Source organism: Sarcophilus harrisii, chromosome 4 (genome assembly GCF_902635505.1).
Source record: "Sarcophilus harrisii chromosome 4, mSarHar1.11, whole genome shotgun sequence".
Taxonomy (NCBI): Eukaryota; Metazoa; Chordata; class Mammalia; order Dasyuromorphia; family Dasyuridae; genus Sarcophilus; species Sarcophilus harrisii.
This window is the reverse complement of record NC_045429.1, coordinates 328,482,361-328,500,465: the sequence shown is the minus strand read 5'-3', so window position 1 is coordinate 328,500,465 and position 18,105 is coordinate 328,482,361.

The window sequence follows — 18,105 nt, the reverse complement described above, 5'->3', positions numbered from 1 at the left end:
AATTGGTTAGATAACTTGAACCTGAGTTAGAGTGAGCAGGAACAGAGAAAAAAGAAGCAAAATGAATGTTTAACTATTCTATAAGGCTACAGTCTTTACCCATGTAATGAAGTAAAGGATTAAGCAATGTAAGTCCCTAGTCCTTATAAGCATGTAGCCAAATTGTACACTATTTCAAAGTCCGACTATTTTTATACAGCAAAATAACTGTTTGGACATGTGTACATATATTGTATTTAACTTCTACTTTAACATATTTAACATGTATTGGTCAACCTGACATCTGGGGGAAGGAGAGTGGGGAAGGAGGGAAAAAGTTGGAACAAAAGGATTTGCAACTGTCAAAGCTGAAAAATTACCTATGCATATATCTTGTAAATAAAAAGCTATAAAAAGAGAAAGAAAAATAAATAATGTCTTGTGTGTGTGTATATAAAAAGAAAATTGTAATTCAATAAAAATGAATGTAAAAATTAAAAAAAAAATAAGCATGTAGCCAACCCAGACATAGTTCCTTTGTTGACTTGAGCATGACTATGTTTCCAGTCAGATTACCACTAGCTGGGAAAAAAGGAAGCTTTTGATTGGCCACAGACCCAGACCTTAGCATTAATATAAAAGATTTTAAATGACCAGAGTGATTAACCCTCTCTATGCTCTCCCATTCTCAAAATATGGTATGTACTCTAGCTTCCAGACCTTTGGTGGCTGGCTCTCTGACTTTTTGAAGTTCATAAGGTCATATATAGTCTAGTCTTTATTCTATCTAAGAACAGAATGGAATAGATACAATAAAGACAGGAATATGTGCTCTTCCTCGAAATGGCAGCTGCACAGGTAAGGAAATATGAGCTCAAGTCCTCTCCACATGAAGGCTAGCAGAATTCCTTAGTTAATCATAGCCAATAGGGAAAGATTAATTGCCTTGGCCAGTTAGCACCTTGTAAATGTAAATGGCCAGTTCCAATGATCTTGTGATGAAGAGAGTCATCTGCACCCAGAGAGAAGACTGTGGGAACTGAGTGTGGATCACAACATAGCATTTTCATTCTTTTTGTTGTTGTTTGCTTGCATTTTATTTTCTTTCTCTTTTTTTATTTGGTTTTTCTTATGCAGCAAGATGATTATGTATGCATATATTAGATTTAACATATATTTTTATCATGTTTAACATATATTGGATTACTTGCCATCTAGGGGAAGTGGGGGAGAAGGGGAAAATTGAAACATAAGGTTTTGCAAGGATTAATGTTGAAAAATTATCCATGCATATGTTTTGAAAAGCTTTTTAATTTTCAAAACATATGCATGGATAATTTTAAATTAAATTAAAGCTTTTTAATAAAAAAAATAAATGTGTGCCTGGTTCAACAGCCATTTAAAAACCTCCTCTTCTTCATGTGAAAAGATGGCTGGAAATAATATCTGTACATGCTCCAGGTCACATAAAGACTGGGTCAGAAAGATCACAATATTCATGTTCATAAGAACTAGACTTGCATCATCCAGTCACAGTCACTCCCATGAAACTCATTTTAGGGGAGCAATTATGCATTTTGTACTATCACAGCCTGGGAATGGATTCTGGAACCTATTACTGATAGAGTAGTTTTGGTGAGTCAGTTTAGTGCTATGTAACCAAAAAGTTCTTGGGACACAGTAACGGCTGCCACAGTGAAGATTCTAAAGAGTGACATTTGTTTCTACAATGGTGCATCAGTTTGGTAATTTTGTTTCCCTAAGATAAAACTGCTAAGAAGTCGAACTATCTGAAGGGAAGCATTGGTTAGATTTTTATAGGTTTAATTTTTTGGCAGTCTGGAGGTGCTCCAGGTTTTTATGGTCTGCATTTACCACTTTGGGATTACCTTTATAGTGACTCTGAACCTAAATTGAGTGTGATTTCTATAGCAAATAGCTTCTTCTCTAAAATTACATAGCCCCATTAGGCCAAGGAAAATTTGTGGGTGAGATATGTACAAAGCCAAAGAATGTTGAGAACTGTCTTGGTTTCCAAGAGAATCACTTCTACTACTGTGTTTGTTGCATTGTTCTCAACCACAAAAGGCTTGTGGTGGTGTGGGTACATGACCATTGCTGCTTAAGTTCACCAAAAATCATCTCTTCCATAGGCTTCTGGAGAACTATAAGAGCTAACAAGCAAGGGATAAATAGTAGCAGTACCTGTAAACATTTTAGAACCTTTTGACATCTTTGAATAAAGTCCCTCATTGAAGTATTCTGTGTGACTCTAACTGCACTCTCTTCTAAACAGATTTGTGAATCTTCCTGCCCAAACTGGCATTTTTCCCAAGATGACAAAGAGGTAGTGCTGGTACAAGTGCTAAAGCACAGTCTGGACGTAGCTTATGTATTGCTGGGGTCTTGGAGGAAATAGGATTAGCAACCAAATAAAATACCACTCCACAGTCCAGTGAAACCTGGGAAATGATGCTCATGGGACTGTTACATAATCAATTAATTAGCATCATTAAGCACCTACTATGTGTTGGGCTGGGTGAGAAGGATAAAAGAAAAATTTTAAAAGTCCTTCCTTTCAAGTAGCTTCCCATTCTACCATAACACAAATGACACAACCTAGTAATTAAACTGCCAATAGCATGTTTGGAGAATCATCTACTTATTACTGTCTTAGACATATATTATGTTGTAAGACCCCCTTGCATGGTAAAAATCACTTTTTTGATCTAACAGACCCGGGATTACTGGCAAGGGATCCCAGTCTTGAATAGTCACATCATTGAGTTCTTAGAAACCCCATTTTTTGGCCCACAAGTTCTCTTGAACTTCATTCCCATAATACCAACTGCCTTCTGAGCCTAGAAGTCCCATGGGTATGTCAAACTTGGCATGTGAAAAACAGAAGTCATTATATTTGCCCCCAAACTCATCCCTCTTCCAGATTTCCCTATCTCAGTTGATGGCAAATCCATCTTTCCAGTCACCCATGTACAACCTTGGAGTCATTTTTGACTCTTCCTCAATTGCTTACCAATATCAAATTACTGCCAGCTTTTGTCTATTTTACCTCTAACATATCTCTCACATAGATCTCCTTTCTACCCATACATTTTCTATTCCAGTTTTGACTCCTATCAGCTTTGACCTGAACCTTTACAATTGCTTCTCCCCTTCCAATCCATTTTCCAGGTTAATAGCCAAGTCGATATTCTTAAAACATAGTTATGACTCTTATGCAAATATTTTTAGTGGTTAACTGATGTTTCTAAGATTAAATACAAAATCCTCAACTTGGTCTTTAAGCCCTCAACATTATGACTCTCATTTACCTCATGCTGTTCATGCTGGTCTCTAGTTAAACTAACATGCTGGCTCTGTTCTATACACAGCATCCATCTCCCATTTCTTTGCCTTAGTGACCAAGTGGTCACTCATGTTGAATCCATTCCCTTTTCATCTCCATCTTATAGAATCCCTGGCTTCCTTCAAGTTGCTCCTTTCAAAGTGACTTTCCCTTTAGTTGTTAAACTTTCTCTTGAAATTACTTTGTATAGTGTTTGTATTTTTTTTTTTTTTTTTTTTTTTTGTGGATAGGTTGTATCTCCTCAGTAAGCATCTTGAGGGCAGGGAATATTTTTTTTTGATCATGTATCCCCATACCCAGATATCAAGCCTAGCATATAGGGTCCTTAAATGTTTGTTGATTTCAATCAAATTTGAAATATGATTTTTAAAACAACAAAGAACTCTATAAGATTTATTGTTTCACATGTGATCTTAGCTTGGAGGAATGTTAATATTTGTTAAGTTAGTAATCATAAAAAAGGAAAATAAAATTGAATGTTGCTTTGCCAAATACTCAACATATATAAACTATATAGAACCAAAAAATCCCCTTAAAATAAAGAGATCTAGATGAGGAGATTAAAATCATGAGGGAACAGGAGAAGGCATACAGTATCCCTGTTATACTGTCTGCCACTAGAACTATCTGAGGATGTTTCTAGTAAGCCAGCAAAGAATGAATTTACCTCCCAATAATTTTAACTAACTGCAAAGAATAATTATTTAATCCACTTATGTAATAATCTATAGAACATCAGTATAAAATGAAAATAACAACATGGTATCTTGTTCTTAGATCATTTCTATTTGAGTTCTGTTGAAAAAGATGAGGTAATAACATTATAGAGTACATTCAGATTCTCTACTATTTTCTGAAAGTAATTGGAATACTTTCTGTCTTCATTTTTGCCCTCTGGCTTTCCTCGCTTCTTTCAAGTCCCAGTAAAAATGTATTTTCCTGGGAAGTTTTTTCTAATTCCCCTTAATTCAAGTACTGATGAGGTCTAGATATGGGGTACCTAAATGAAATTAGGGTTTAATTGAGGTCTAGTGGCAGGTTCAGGGTGCAGGGAGTCAAATAGAGCTCCCCTGCAACTTCTTTGGATTCAGTGCAAGGATACAGAGTTAAATGAGGTCTAGTAGTGGCACAAGAGTCCCTTGTAAAGGAATTTACAGACCCGAAAACCTAGATTGATAAAAGAAGTTTATTATGGGGTTTGGAAGTAAGGTTAAAGTATAGTTAAGGAAATAAGTGAGGATAAAGAGAGGAGGGCACTGGAAATAGGGTTCTAGTGGACAGAGATCCCTGGTATGCCAGGCGTAAGGCTGGCATGTTTGGAACTTCTGCAAAGAGAGGACTCCAGCTTGGCTCTTTTATAATGATAAATTTAGCTAAAGGGGCCTGTGGGTGGAGTCCCAAGTTGGCTCCTCACTGGGTTTCAGTGAGGCTAGAGTTTGCTTGATGGGGATTGGGAAACCTGAGCAGATCATTAGAATGGGGGCTAGGACAGCCCAAGTTGTCTCAGATCCTGGTGGGGGCTGGGGCAGGCCCGGATCTTTTATTGGATTTGAAAGAAATGCTTTTGACCAGGATTTTTGTATCAAAGGTCCTAGCTTCCTGAATTGATAAATCAATCTAAAGGACTAGTTTCTTAAAGGGACCACAACCCTCATCATTACCTTCCCTTGTTGCTTATTTCCTATTTATCCTGTACATAGATTGTTTGGACATAGCTATTTTCATGTAGTCTCTTTCATTAGGTTGTGAACTCTTTAGAGCAAGGACTTTTACCTTTCTTTGTATCCTCTCTGCTTAGTACAATGCATATATTAGATGCTTAATAAGTGTTTATTGACTAATTCACTGAGTATCTTCTTGTTGGGTTGGTGAGACAGAAGTATTAATTGGGGCAGTGAAACAGCCTGGATTTCTCTCCTAAGATGCAGAAGATACATTATCTTCTAAGGAATAATGGGACTTTCCAACTACTTTGTAGTTGAAACTTCCTATATATTTGTCTTCCTCATTAGAATATGAACCCCTTGAGAACAGGATTTGTCCTGGGTCCTGTTCGTGGGAGCTAGATGGCACAGTGAATGAAGTTCCAGCCCTGAAGGCAGAAGAACCTCAGTTCAAATCTGACCTCAAACATTTAACACTTCCTAACTGTGTGTCCCTGGGCAAGTCACTTAACCCCAATTGCCTCAGGGGGAAAAAAAGAGTAAAAAAGAGAACAGAGTCTGTCTTTCTTTTGTATTTGTGTCTGACAGCATACAATAAGTACTTAAAATGCTTTTTCATTCTGTAAGATATGGGGTGGGTGGGAGCTATTTTGTTTTTGCTTATGTGGATATCATATATCTCATGGCTCAGGTTCAAGGGCAAGTCTAAAAATATGTAGTCTCCTCCCCACCTTTCTTGTCTAAGGAAAACTGATTCTTGTCAACTGGAAAAACAAGAGGTTGGAGTCAAAAGTTGGACACTGCTCTCTTCAGAAAGAGGGAGTACTAGGCTACAGTTATGTCTATTTGCTGTCTTAATATTGTTAGTCATGGGAAAGTAAGTTTTAGATTCAAGATGTATTCCTGATCACATTTCTTTTACAAAAAAGGAGGGCCCTAAATTATATATCCATAGCTTGTTTTTCTTCCCATCAAATTCCAGTTCCAAAATGAATACATACTGCAAATAGCAAATGAACCCATAAATCCGAATTAATAGCAAAATAGAAATCAGAAAAAGTAGATTGATATTGTTTAATTAACTCAGTCATGTCTGACTCTTTGTGACCCCATTTGAATTTTCTTGGCAGAAATACTGGAGTAATTTGCCATTTCCTTCTCCAGTTCACTTTATAGATGAGAAAACTAAGGCAAACAGGGTTAAATGACTTGCTTAGGGTCACACATATAGTAAGTGTCTGAGACCCAATTTGAACTCAGGAAGAGGAGTCTTCCTGCCTCCACGCCTGGCACTCTATTCAGTATCACCTTGCTGCCCAAAGAACAGATACTATACTTGATCTTAGTTCATTCCCTTAGTTGATGCAATAGACTGGTTGTATTTGATTCTCTCCTCACTGGTAGAGATGGATTATTTAATGCCTTTGCCTGGGGCAAACAGAGTCAGTGTGAGTTGAAGGGAGAGTGAGAAGCAGAAAAACATTCAGAGACAGAGAGAAAGAAGGAGGGAAAGAGAAATCTTTCAAAAATCAACAAGGGAAAGTATACATAGAAGAATATATTAGACAATACATACTGAAGGAGCTCTCTCATTAGGAGTGAGATAATTCAATTCAATCAAAAGAAAGAGTTTCAGAACACCCTCAATAGGAAATTCTCCTAAATCTAGTGTAGCAAATTGAGGATAGGGACATGATTGAGATTACCAACTCCTCTATGTTTCTTCCCAGAGTCTTTTTCTTACTTCAGAGATCTGAATAGAGGCTAGAATGATGCATCTTTTCTCTCAAAGCTGTAAACCAGAAAAGCCTGGCTTTTCCTCCCTTTCTCTTTCCCTCTTTCTTTCTCTCTGTCTCTGTCTAAAAAATAGAAAAATTGCTCAATGTATTCAAGTTACAAAAGCAAATGGACAAAGTAGTGTAGTGTTCAATGGTTTGGTCAACAGTCATTCTTCATTGGTTTGTGTTTTCCTCTTTATTATTTTTGTTATTGCCTTTTGTTTCCCCAATATTGAACTAATACCTATTCTAGGTATAAACTCTACCTGGTCAGCATTTATAATCTTTTAAATATGTTGTTGTATTCTCTTTGCTAGTATTTTATGCATTATTTTTTTTGCAATAATATTCATTAGATATTGTGTTCTATGCTTTTCTTTTTCTGCTTTGTCTTTTTCTGATTTAAGTATCAGGACCTTTATTTGCCTCATAGAAGGGTTTTATAGGAATCTTGCCTTTCTCTATTTTTCCAAAGAATTTATGTAATAATTGAATTAATTGTACTTTGAATGTTTGATAGAATTTACTTTGCTGGTTTGAGAAGTTTTCCCTTTTTGGGAAGCAATATGACATAGGATTGCTCAGTTTCTTTTTATAATATTGAGTTATTTAAACTTTCTTCTCATTCTATTAATGTATTTTAATGTTTATGTAAGTAGGTGTCTGTTTCATGTAAGTTATCAGGGTTTTGGGAAGAGATTGTTATATACTTGGAAAACCAATCAACAAACATTTATTTAGTGCTAAGTGATGTGAATTCAATGAAAATACATATGAAAGAGATTCATTATAAAAAAATAACATATATAAATCATAAAATACAAAATCAACATAGTTTTAGTGATTTCATTTATTTCCCCTTAATTTATTAATTTTTAAAATATTCATATTTTTATATTGGCAATTTGGTTTTCCTCTCTCTTTTTTAAACTAGATAAAATAAAATATTTATTTTGTTCATTCCTTCTACTTTCTCACCCCCATCAAAAAATACAAGAACAAAAAACAGCTCCTTGTTTTGTTTGTTAATTCAATGTTTATTTAAATTTTCATTTTTATCTTTGATTTTTCAAAAATTTTCTTTTTGTATTTAGTTTTTAAAACTTTGTTGCTTTTCTATATATTTTAGTTGCATATCTAGTTCCTGGATCTGTTATTTTCCTCTTTTGTTCTTAGAATTATGAATTTTACCCTAAGAAACTGCTTTGGCTGGTTACCAAAAGTTTTGCTATGATATCTCATTTTTGTAATTTTCTTCTGTGGTGTTAACTATTGTTTCTATGGTTTCTTTTTTGGCCCAGAAATTCTTTAGGATTAAATAATTTAGCTTCCATTTAAGTTTGAATTCTTTAACCAAATATCTTTATTGATTCTAATTTTATTGCATTGTAATTCAATCATTAATTATATATTTAACATTTTTGGTTTTTTGCATTTATTGATGTTTGTATGCCCTAGCATATGACACATTTTTGCATAGGTGCTATGAAAAGCTGAAAAATATGGATATACCTTTTTGTTCTCATTCTGGAATTGCTAAAGGTCTATATTATATAACTTTTAAAAATTTTTATTCAGGTATTTAATATCTTCCTTGTTTACCTTTCTGTTAAATATTTTTATAATTAAAAAATTTCAATTGTCAAACATGTACCTCTCACATTCTTTCCCATCCACAAATTGAGCAAAAAAGAAAAAACAGAGCCCATTTTACATACATGTATAGTTAAATCAAACAAATTCTTACATGGACCATATTTTTAAAATATTCTCTTCATTCTGAGATCTTCATCTCTTTAAGAGAAGGTGAGAATATCTTCATCATGAATCCTCTGAAATCATCATTATGCTGACCAGAGTTTCTAAGTCTTTCAAAATTGTTTGCCTTCATAATGCTGTCATCATTTAAATTGTTCTACTGATTTTGCTTATTTCACTTTACACTAATTCATACAAGTCTTTCAAGGTCCTTTTGTGAATAATTTTTACAAAACAGGGAAGAAGAAAGAGAAGGGAATAATATATACAGCCAGGCAATGTGCTAAGCACTTTTTTACAAATATTTTCTCATTTGATATTCACAACCCTGAGAGGTAGATGCTGTTATTAACTCCATGTTACAGTTGAGAAAACTGAAGCAAGCAGAGGTAAAATAGTTTTCCTAAGGTCACATATGTGAGTAAATAAATGAGGCCAAAAAGAATAGTATTTTACAACACAACAGCAGTTTATCATACACACACATATACATACAGAAATACACATTCATATATATTCACACCCCATAATTTGTTTAGCAATTCTCCAATTGAAGGGCACCCCTCAGTTTCCAATTCTTTACTAGTGCAAAAAGAATAGCTGTAATGTTTTTATACAGTCTTAATTAGATTTCATTTTCTTAGGACCAATCCCTCTCTTATTCTTCCTTCTATCTTCTTCCTTTTTCTCCCCTTTCTTCGTCAGTTGAATTTTGATTCCCAATTATGTGTGTAAAATCTTCATTTCATTTGACTAGTTCAGCTATCAGTGAGATTTGGGTATTATCTATTCCCCTCTACACTTTCCTCCTCATTATATATCCCTCTTCTTGTACACCCTGATTATATATTTTTGCTATCCTCTTCATATTAGTGCTAATGAGCTTCATTTTGTTAAATTTTTTATAGTCTATGAATGTCTCATCTGGTTCTAATCCTACCCCACTTAATTGATCCAGGTCTTGCCTAGAACAATATGATGTGGAAAAAGGATTCTGAGGAACATTGGAAAGAAATGAAATGAATTGAATTGAAGTCATCTAATCAATTATGATTCTTATTATGCTCTTAAGAGCTATTTTAGACCTTCTGTGGTTCCATTAAATCTGCTCCACTGATGGGGGGAAAAAACTCCTGCTAAAGGTTAAAATCTGCAAAAATCTCATTTGCTTCTTTATTTTTTTTTAGCCTAAGTAGAACAACAAGAAGGAAAGTCTGCTTAAAGTTTTGGTAGCCCTAGAGTGAGGAGATTTGGGTTCTTATTTCTTCTTATGCTCTGCTCTGGACCTCAATTTACACAGATGATAAATACAAAATTAAGTAGAAAAGAAACTAATATCTTAGCTTATCAAGAAAACTTTTTGGAAGAAGTAGCTTGAAGCAAGCTGATTCTTGAAGTAAGCTAAGGATTATAAGAAGCAAATGTGAAAAGGAAGTGCATTATAGACCTGGGGAAGAGCGTGTGCAAAGATACAGAGCTGGGAAATGAAATGCTGAGTTTGGAGAGTAGCAAATAGGCCAGTTTGACTCACTGTAAAGTGAGTGGAGGGGAACATAGTGAAATAAATCTAGAATAGTAAGCTGGAAGCAAATTTTGAAGGCCTTTAAAAGCCAAGTTCAGGAATTTATATTATATCTTAAGGTCAATAGGAAATCATTGAAAGATAACTTTGATAGGTATGTGAAAGATGGGTTAAAAGCAGGGAGAACAATTGCAATGGTCCAGGTGAGATGTCAGGAGGGCCTAGCCAAGGATGTCAGTGATGTTAGTGGGGAAAAAAGGGGCACGATGTGAGGGATGTTACAGAGGTAGATTGGAGAAGACTTAGCAACTAACTGGAAGTGAGGGAGGAAGGAGAGGAAAGAATGAATGAATTTGCAGAGCAACATGTTCTCCACTAACCTCCTTTTAACCAAAAACTCAGTCATTCTTACCATCAGGGGTCTCCCAGCAAGACCACTTGAATCAAAGCTAAAGAAATAAAAGCACAGCTAGAAAGAACAAAGAAGAAAGGGGCAAGGAACACATCTGCATATTTCTAGAAATAGGACTCTAAACTGGTACCAACCTGTTAGGGAAGGGTGTAGTTTTAGAGCTGAAAAACATAACGCAGCCAAGTATAGCTGTTATCAATTAAGATTCTGGAAACCTCAGCAATACTTGGGAAGCCCATAAAAGGACAAGAACATAAAGATTCATTGTGACAACAAGGCCATGGTTATACATCAAGGCCAATGGAGGAAAACAAGGATGAGGAGGGATCTGACATCTGTTCCATGGGGATGGAAAAACTGTCATAACAATTTCCACATACATCTGGCAAGACAATGTGCAGAGAAAGCCAACTGAATGAAGGCAGGCAAAGTTAAACCCAGAAGTGGGAGTCGCAATACAAGAGTACAACAAAGCCAACCAAATACTATCAGGCTCACCTTCAACTTAATGTTAAAACTTTTAGGGAAGTTTATTTGAGATGAAATAAATTGTTGTGTTTCTCTCACTATTTTCTTCCCCTGTAGCTAGTGATTCGTCAAGGAGTCCTAGAAAAAAGGAAGGACCAAGGAACTAATATTGTCTACCTTTCTGAAGCCTCAAATAAAATAGTCAAATGCTGTTTTGAAATGTCATTCACAAAAAATAAAATAAAATGCCATTCAGACTACAATCCAATCTTTATGTTATGTCATGGAAATGGTGAATGAAGACTTAAAACTATTAAGTGAAGAACTGGAAATTAAAGGCAAAGTTTGGGAATGCTGGGTGGGAACAAAGTTGGGATCCACAGATTACAGGGAAATATAAATCAAGACAGAATAATGGGTCAAAAGTCAATAGTCAGAATAGCAAAAACAGACACAATATTTGAGAGCAAGAGAACCTTGGAAAAGAAAAACCGCCTGAGAGACAAAACTTTTCTTATTATTTCTCTTCCAATAGAAAGCAATAACTGGCTTTCCAGAGCAAAACAAAGTCTTACAATTTAAAGGCTACTGGAGTTAATGAAACAACTCTTTCAAAACCCTGAGAGGTCCTGATAAAGATTTTAAATTCTCCAGTCAAGTTATTTAATATGAGGGTTTTTCATCACAACTAATGAATTGAAAAACATGGGGATGCCCATCTATTGGGGAATGGATGAACAAGTTGTAGTATATGATTATGATGGAATATTATGACATCATTTAAAAAATAAAATGGATGATTTCAGAAAAACTTGGGAAGAATTATATGAGCTGATGCAAAGTGAAGTGAGAAGAATTAGGGGAACATTCTACACATTAACAGGAATATTGTATCAATTGTGAAAGATTTAGCTACTCTGATAAATACAATGATCCATGACAATTTCAAAGGACTCAAAATTAAAAATACTGTCCTAACTCCAGAGGCAGATGAACTGATGAACTTGAAGCATGTTTTCTTTCATTTTCTGTATTTTTCTTGCTTTTTTCTTTTACAACATGGCTAATGTGGAAACATGTTTTATATAACTTCATATATGCAATGGATATCATAAATTAAAATTAAATTAAAAAAAGAATAAATGGAAAGTGACATTATATATACTATAAAGTGACATTATATATACACATATAATAGTACTTATTATATGATTAATAATGTAAATGGAAGCTATTGATGTCAATGTAATCTGAATAATATAGTTCTTATATCCAGAGATGTTACCATGGAGACTGGGATAGCAAAATGATTAGAGAAAGAATGTCTACAACATTGGTGAGTACTGCAATAGCCACATCTCAGATTGCTTGTGAACCTGGATAGAGACTTAATAATTAAATAAGTTAAGCAGTAGAGAGGTTGGTGTGTTTTGTTCAAATAATTACACATCTTACACATACAATTCCCATCCATCCTCCATCCCATAGCTAAAGGAGTATAAATTTTATTATTATTTTAGATCAGACCAATTATTTCATTACTACAGAGAACTTTTGATGAGAAAAGTGCTTCTGTCAACAGGTAAATCAACACCTACTCTGTAATTTATACTCAAAGAACTGCCTAAGGCACTGAGAAGTTATTGACTTATAGAGTCACATTATCAGTAAATCAGATGCAGGACTTGAACCCAGGTCTTCCTGACTCTTTAAGGTCAGCTCTCTACTAGACCATGTCACCTCTCTTTGTAATAATTATGAAGGAGGTGGAAGAGGAGGAGAAAAAGGAAAAGGAGGAGGAAGAGGATGAGAAGGAGGAAAAGGAAGAGGAGGAAGAAAAGGAGGAGAAGAAGGAAGAAGAAGAGGAAGAGGAGAAGGAAGAGGAAGAAGAGAAATAGGAGGAGGAATAAGAGGAGGAGGAGGAAGATGATGAGAAGGAGGAAGAAGAGGAAAAGAAAGAGGAGGAGGAAAAAGAGGAGAAGAAGGAGGAAGAAGAGGAAGAGGAGAAGGATAAGAGAAGAAGGAGGAAGAGGAAGAAAAGAAGGAGGAATAGAAAGAGAAGGAGGAGGAGGAGGAGAAAGAGAAAGAGAAGAAGGAAAAGGAGGAAGAAAAGGAGGAGGAGGAGGAAGAAGGAGGAGCGGGAAGAAGAGGAGGAGGAGGAGAAGAAAGAGGAGGAAGAGGAAAAAGAGAAGAAGGACAAGAAGGAAGAGGAGGAAGAATAAGAGAAGGAGGAGGAAGAGAAAGAGGAAGAGGAGGAAGAGAGAGAGGAGGAAGAGGAGAAGGAGGAGGAGGAAGAGAAAAAGGAGGAGGAGGGGGGAAGAGGAAGAGGAAGAGAAACTTTTATTTATGAGAACTTTAAGGTTTACCAAGTACTCTGCAAGCATTGTACACAGTAACAAGGTTATGCAATGGTCAACTATGAAAGATTTGGTTCTTCTCAGGGATTTGGTGATCAAAAGCAATCCCAATAAACTTTGGATAGAAAATGCCATCAGCCTCCAGAGAGAGAAGTATGGAGACTGAATGTAAATCAAAAACATGTTATGTTCACTTTATTTTCTTCTGGTTTTTTTTTTTATTTCTTGGTTTTTCCCTTTTGTTCTGATTTTTTCTCTCCCAACATGATTCATAAAGAAATTTGTTTTTTTTTTTTAAAAATGAATGTACATGTATAACCAGAAAAAAAATAAAACAATTAAAAAAACAATAACAACCTCCCCCCCAAGTACTCTGGATATATTATCCAAAGACAGTGGAATAAGAAAAAATTGAATAGGATTGTTCCAATTTCCATTGCTTCTAGATAGAGCAAGGGAATAGCTCTTTCTTGTGATTGGGTTAGGGAAAGGGGCATACCTATTTTAGAGAACTTGGGAAATAGTTATACCAATATCTAGTCAATAAATCCACTTAGAAAACATTTAGGAAAGAATATCAATCCTAAATTGATTATCAATCAACTAAATATCAATCAACAAGATTTTATTAGATGCCTGTTTTCAAATGGTGCTTTTCTAGATCCTCTGGCTGCTTTGAATATGTAGGAAACAGAAATCCAACTCTGGAAGGCAGAGGCATAAAGAAATTTTCATTTTTACCATGAAAGGCCCAGATAAGTTCATTTGAAGGTCAGAATCACCTTATTTTTTAAAATTAATTTTAATGATACCTTTTTATATCATCTATGTTTCTTAATGCATCTCTCCCCATTCCCCATCCAGGAGAATAATCCTTACATCAAAGAATAGACAATGAAGAAAACAGCAATTCACTAAACATAATCAACATAACAGAAAAGTTAACATTCTATCCCTTGTTCCACACCCACGATCTACCACCTCTTGTACTTTTCATGTCCCTTCTTTGACAGCAAGATTGAAAATTCTTTTTCTTATTTCTTTTAAAAATTTTAATATTTTATTTTTCCAAGTACATGAAAAGATAGTTTTCAACAAACACAACCTTTGCAAAAACTTATGTTCCTTTTTCTCCTTTTCTCCCTCCTATCCCTCTCCCCCCTATCCCCTTGCTACAGATAGCAAGCAATCCAGTATAGGTTAAATATGTGCAATTCTTCTAAACATATTTCCATATTCATCATGCTGCATAAGAAAAATCATATCAAAAGGTGAAAGAAAAAACACAAGGAAAAAAAGAGCAAACAACAACAAAAATAAGGTGAAAATACTATGCTTTGATCCATATTCAGTCTCCATAGTTCTCTCTCTGGATACAGATGGCTCTTTCCATCACAAGTCTATTGGAATTGCCTAAATCACATCATTGTTAAAAAGAGCCAAGTCTATTACAATTGATCATCACACAATCTTGTTGTTGATGTGTACAATATTCTCTTGGTTCTCTCACCTCACTTGACATCAATTCATGTAACTATCTCCAGGCTTTCAAAAGAGCTGCTATAAATATTTTTGTTACTATGATTTCTTTTATTATGATTATTATGATTTCTTTCTATTATGACTCTTTGGGATACTCAGTACAGATACTGCTGGATCAAAGAATATGCATAGTTTGATAGCCCTTTGGACATCGTTCCAAATTGCTCTCCAGAATGATTGGATCAATACACAATTCCACTAGCAATGCATTAGTGTTTCCAGTTTTTCCACATCCCTCCACCATTTATCATTTTTTTCTGTCATCTTAGCCAATCTAAGAGGTGTGATGTGGTACTTAAGAGTTGTCTTAATTTTCATTTCTCTAATCAATAGTGATTTAGAGCATTTTTTCAAATGATGAGAAATGACTTTAATTTCTTCATCTGAAAACTGTCTATTCATATCCTTTGGCCATTTATCAATTGGGGAATGGCTTGTATTCTTATGAAGTTGAGTCAGTTCTCTATATATTTTAGAAATGAGGTCTTTATCAGAAACACTGGATGTAAAAATTTTTTCCAGCTTTCTGCTTCTCTTCTAATCACTGATTTTAATTTACAAAAACTTTTTGATTTAATGTAATCAAAATTATCCATTTTTCATTTCATACTGTTCACTAGTTCTTCTTTGGCTATAAATCCTTCCTTCTCCACAGATCTGAGAAATAGACTATCCTTTGTTCTCCTAATTTATTTATAATATAACCCTTTATATCTAAATCATGAATTAATTTTGACCTTATCTTGGCATAGGGTGTTAGATGTTGACCAAAGCCTAGTTTGTTTCATAAAATTTTCTAGGGTTTTTTTGGTCAAAGAGTGAGTTCTTATCCCAGAAGCTGAAATCTTTGAGGCTATCAAACACTAAATTTCTATAGTCATTGACTATTGTGTCTTGTGAACTAAGCTTATTCTACTGATCCACTATTCTATTTCTTAGCCAGTACCATATGGTTTTGATAATTGCTGCTTTATAATATAGTTTTAGGTGTGGTACAGCTAGGTCACCATTATTTGATTTTTTTCCCACTAATTCCCTTGAAATTCTTGACCTTTTGTTCTTTCAGATGAATTTTGTTATTATTTTTTCTAGCCCTATAAAATATTTCTTGGTATTAAGGTATGGCATTGAGTAAGTAGATTAATTTAGATAGAATTTTAATTTTTATTATATTAGTTTGGCCTACGCATGAACTTCTTTGATATTCTTCCAATAGTCTAGATCTAGCTTTATTTGTTTGAAAAATGTTTTGTAATTGTGTTCACATAATTCCTGGCTGTTTCTTGACAGGTAGACTCCCAGATATTTTATATTATCTACAGTAATTTTAAACGGAACTTCTCTTTTTATCTTTTCCTTTTGGACTTTGTTGGTAACATATAGAAATGCTAATGATTTATGTGGGTTTATTTTATATCCTGCAACTTTGCTAAAGTGGTTAATTATTTTTAGTAGTTTTTTAGTTGATTCTTTAGGATTCTCTAAGTATACCATCATATCATCTGCAAAGAGTGATAATTTTGTTTCCTCATTATCATATCTATCTATCTATTGCTTCATTTTCTTTTTCTTCTCATTGCTAGAGCTAACATTTCTAGTATATGATTGCATAGTAGTGGTGATCAGAATCACTTTAAACATCAAATCAGCTTTCTCTATTATCATTTCCACCCATGAAATAAGCAAGATCTGTAAGAAAAAAATATTTTTAAAAATAATAAAAGAATGTTCATTTGCTTGTTTTTTCTTTTCAGGAGTCTGGATTAGGGGAGACATGGTGTATAAAATTATAAAATTTTGCAGCATTCCCCTGGAAGAGATGTTATTAAAACTATCTTTGAAAAAAGCTAACTAAAACAGTGAGATCTTTTTTCCAGATGGAAACAGATTACTCAGCAAGTGTCAAAGCACAAATCCTGTAGAACCCAATTCAGTGCTAAAGTGCAATTTAAAAATTCCTTGGAGCATATTTAAAAAAAAAATTCTAGACAGCCAAGAAAACACTAATTTGAAGATTCAGAAGGAGAGATGGAGTTTGCCAATGGCATTAATAAGGAACATTCATTCTGTAAGACTTCCAACAGATTCTTAAAATTTGGGACTCTAAATAACCCTCGTTAATTTCAGTTTACAATTAAACAAATTTAGTTCTTCGAAGTTGGAGAAGTACATGAAGAATGTAGATTTGGGCTGAAAATTGTTTCCAGGATATTTAAATGGACCACAAGCCCATTAGCAAGCTAGAAAAAGAATTAACTTTATGAAGTTTTCCCCCCCAAAAATTCTTTTTTGAAATGATTTAATTACATAATGCCTTGGACTGACATGATTACCTAGAGGATTTATTTAAATGCCTTTTAGAAGTTCATTCTCAATCTTCCATAAATGAGATGACATTTAGATTATATCCACAAGCACACATGAATTTTCAAAATTGTTTTATTTGATCTCAAAAAGTTTTACTTGGGAGGGTTTTCATATCCTACATAGACTTTCTCTTTTCAAAACATTTCCATTGGCCAGAGTAAGAAATATTTTTAAATGGGACCATCATTTATTTTTTGTTTTAGAAGAAACTATTTGTTTTGGACATTCGCAAATATATAAAATGAGTCTTATTAAAAGATCTGGAGGACACTGTATTACTCAATATCATCTAATATTTCATAAAAGAGTTGATTTTGTAGTATGTTTGGGGAAAGTAACTCTGTATTCTATACTTAATTTCTAGAATGAAGTAGTATAAAGTTCTTTAGTTATAAAGTGAGTAATATCCCTAGAGGTATGAACAAGAGATTCTTGGTTTCCTACCTTGTAGGCTCTTTAGATATTTGTTTTTGACAAATTCAGATTAGCATGTATCCCATCTACATTAAAACAATTCAATTTGCCCCTGTGATCATCATTGTCAAGATAGTTGATGGTTATAAATAATAAAAGTCAATTAATTTGATTAATATACAGGGTTTTTCCCCTATTGGACCTATGCTGGGACCATATTTAGTATTCATAAAGATGGCTATCTCTTTCAATCCCCAATTCAAATTAAAAATTATATTCTATTTTTCTCTTCTTAATTTTTTTCTTAAAGCACTTAGCACAATATCTAGCACATAGCAGGTGCTATAGGAATTCTAGTATTAATACTAAAATTACTTGTTATAATAAATGGCTATCTTGGAGGTAGGGGAGATATACAAGGGAAAATCTTGGGAATGTTAAAACGCCTCAAGAAAAGTCTATTTTTAAAAAAGAATT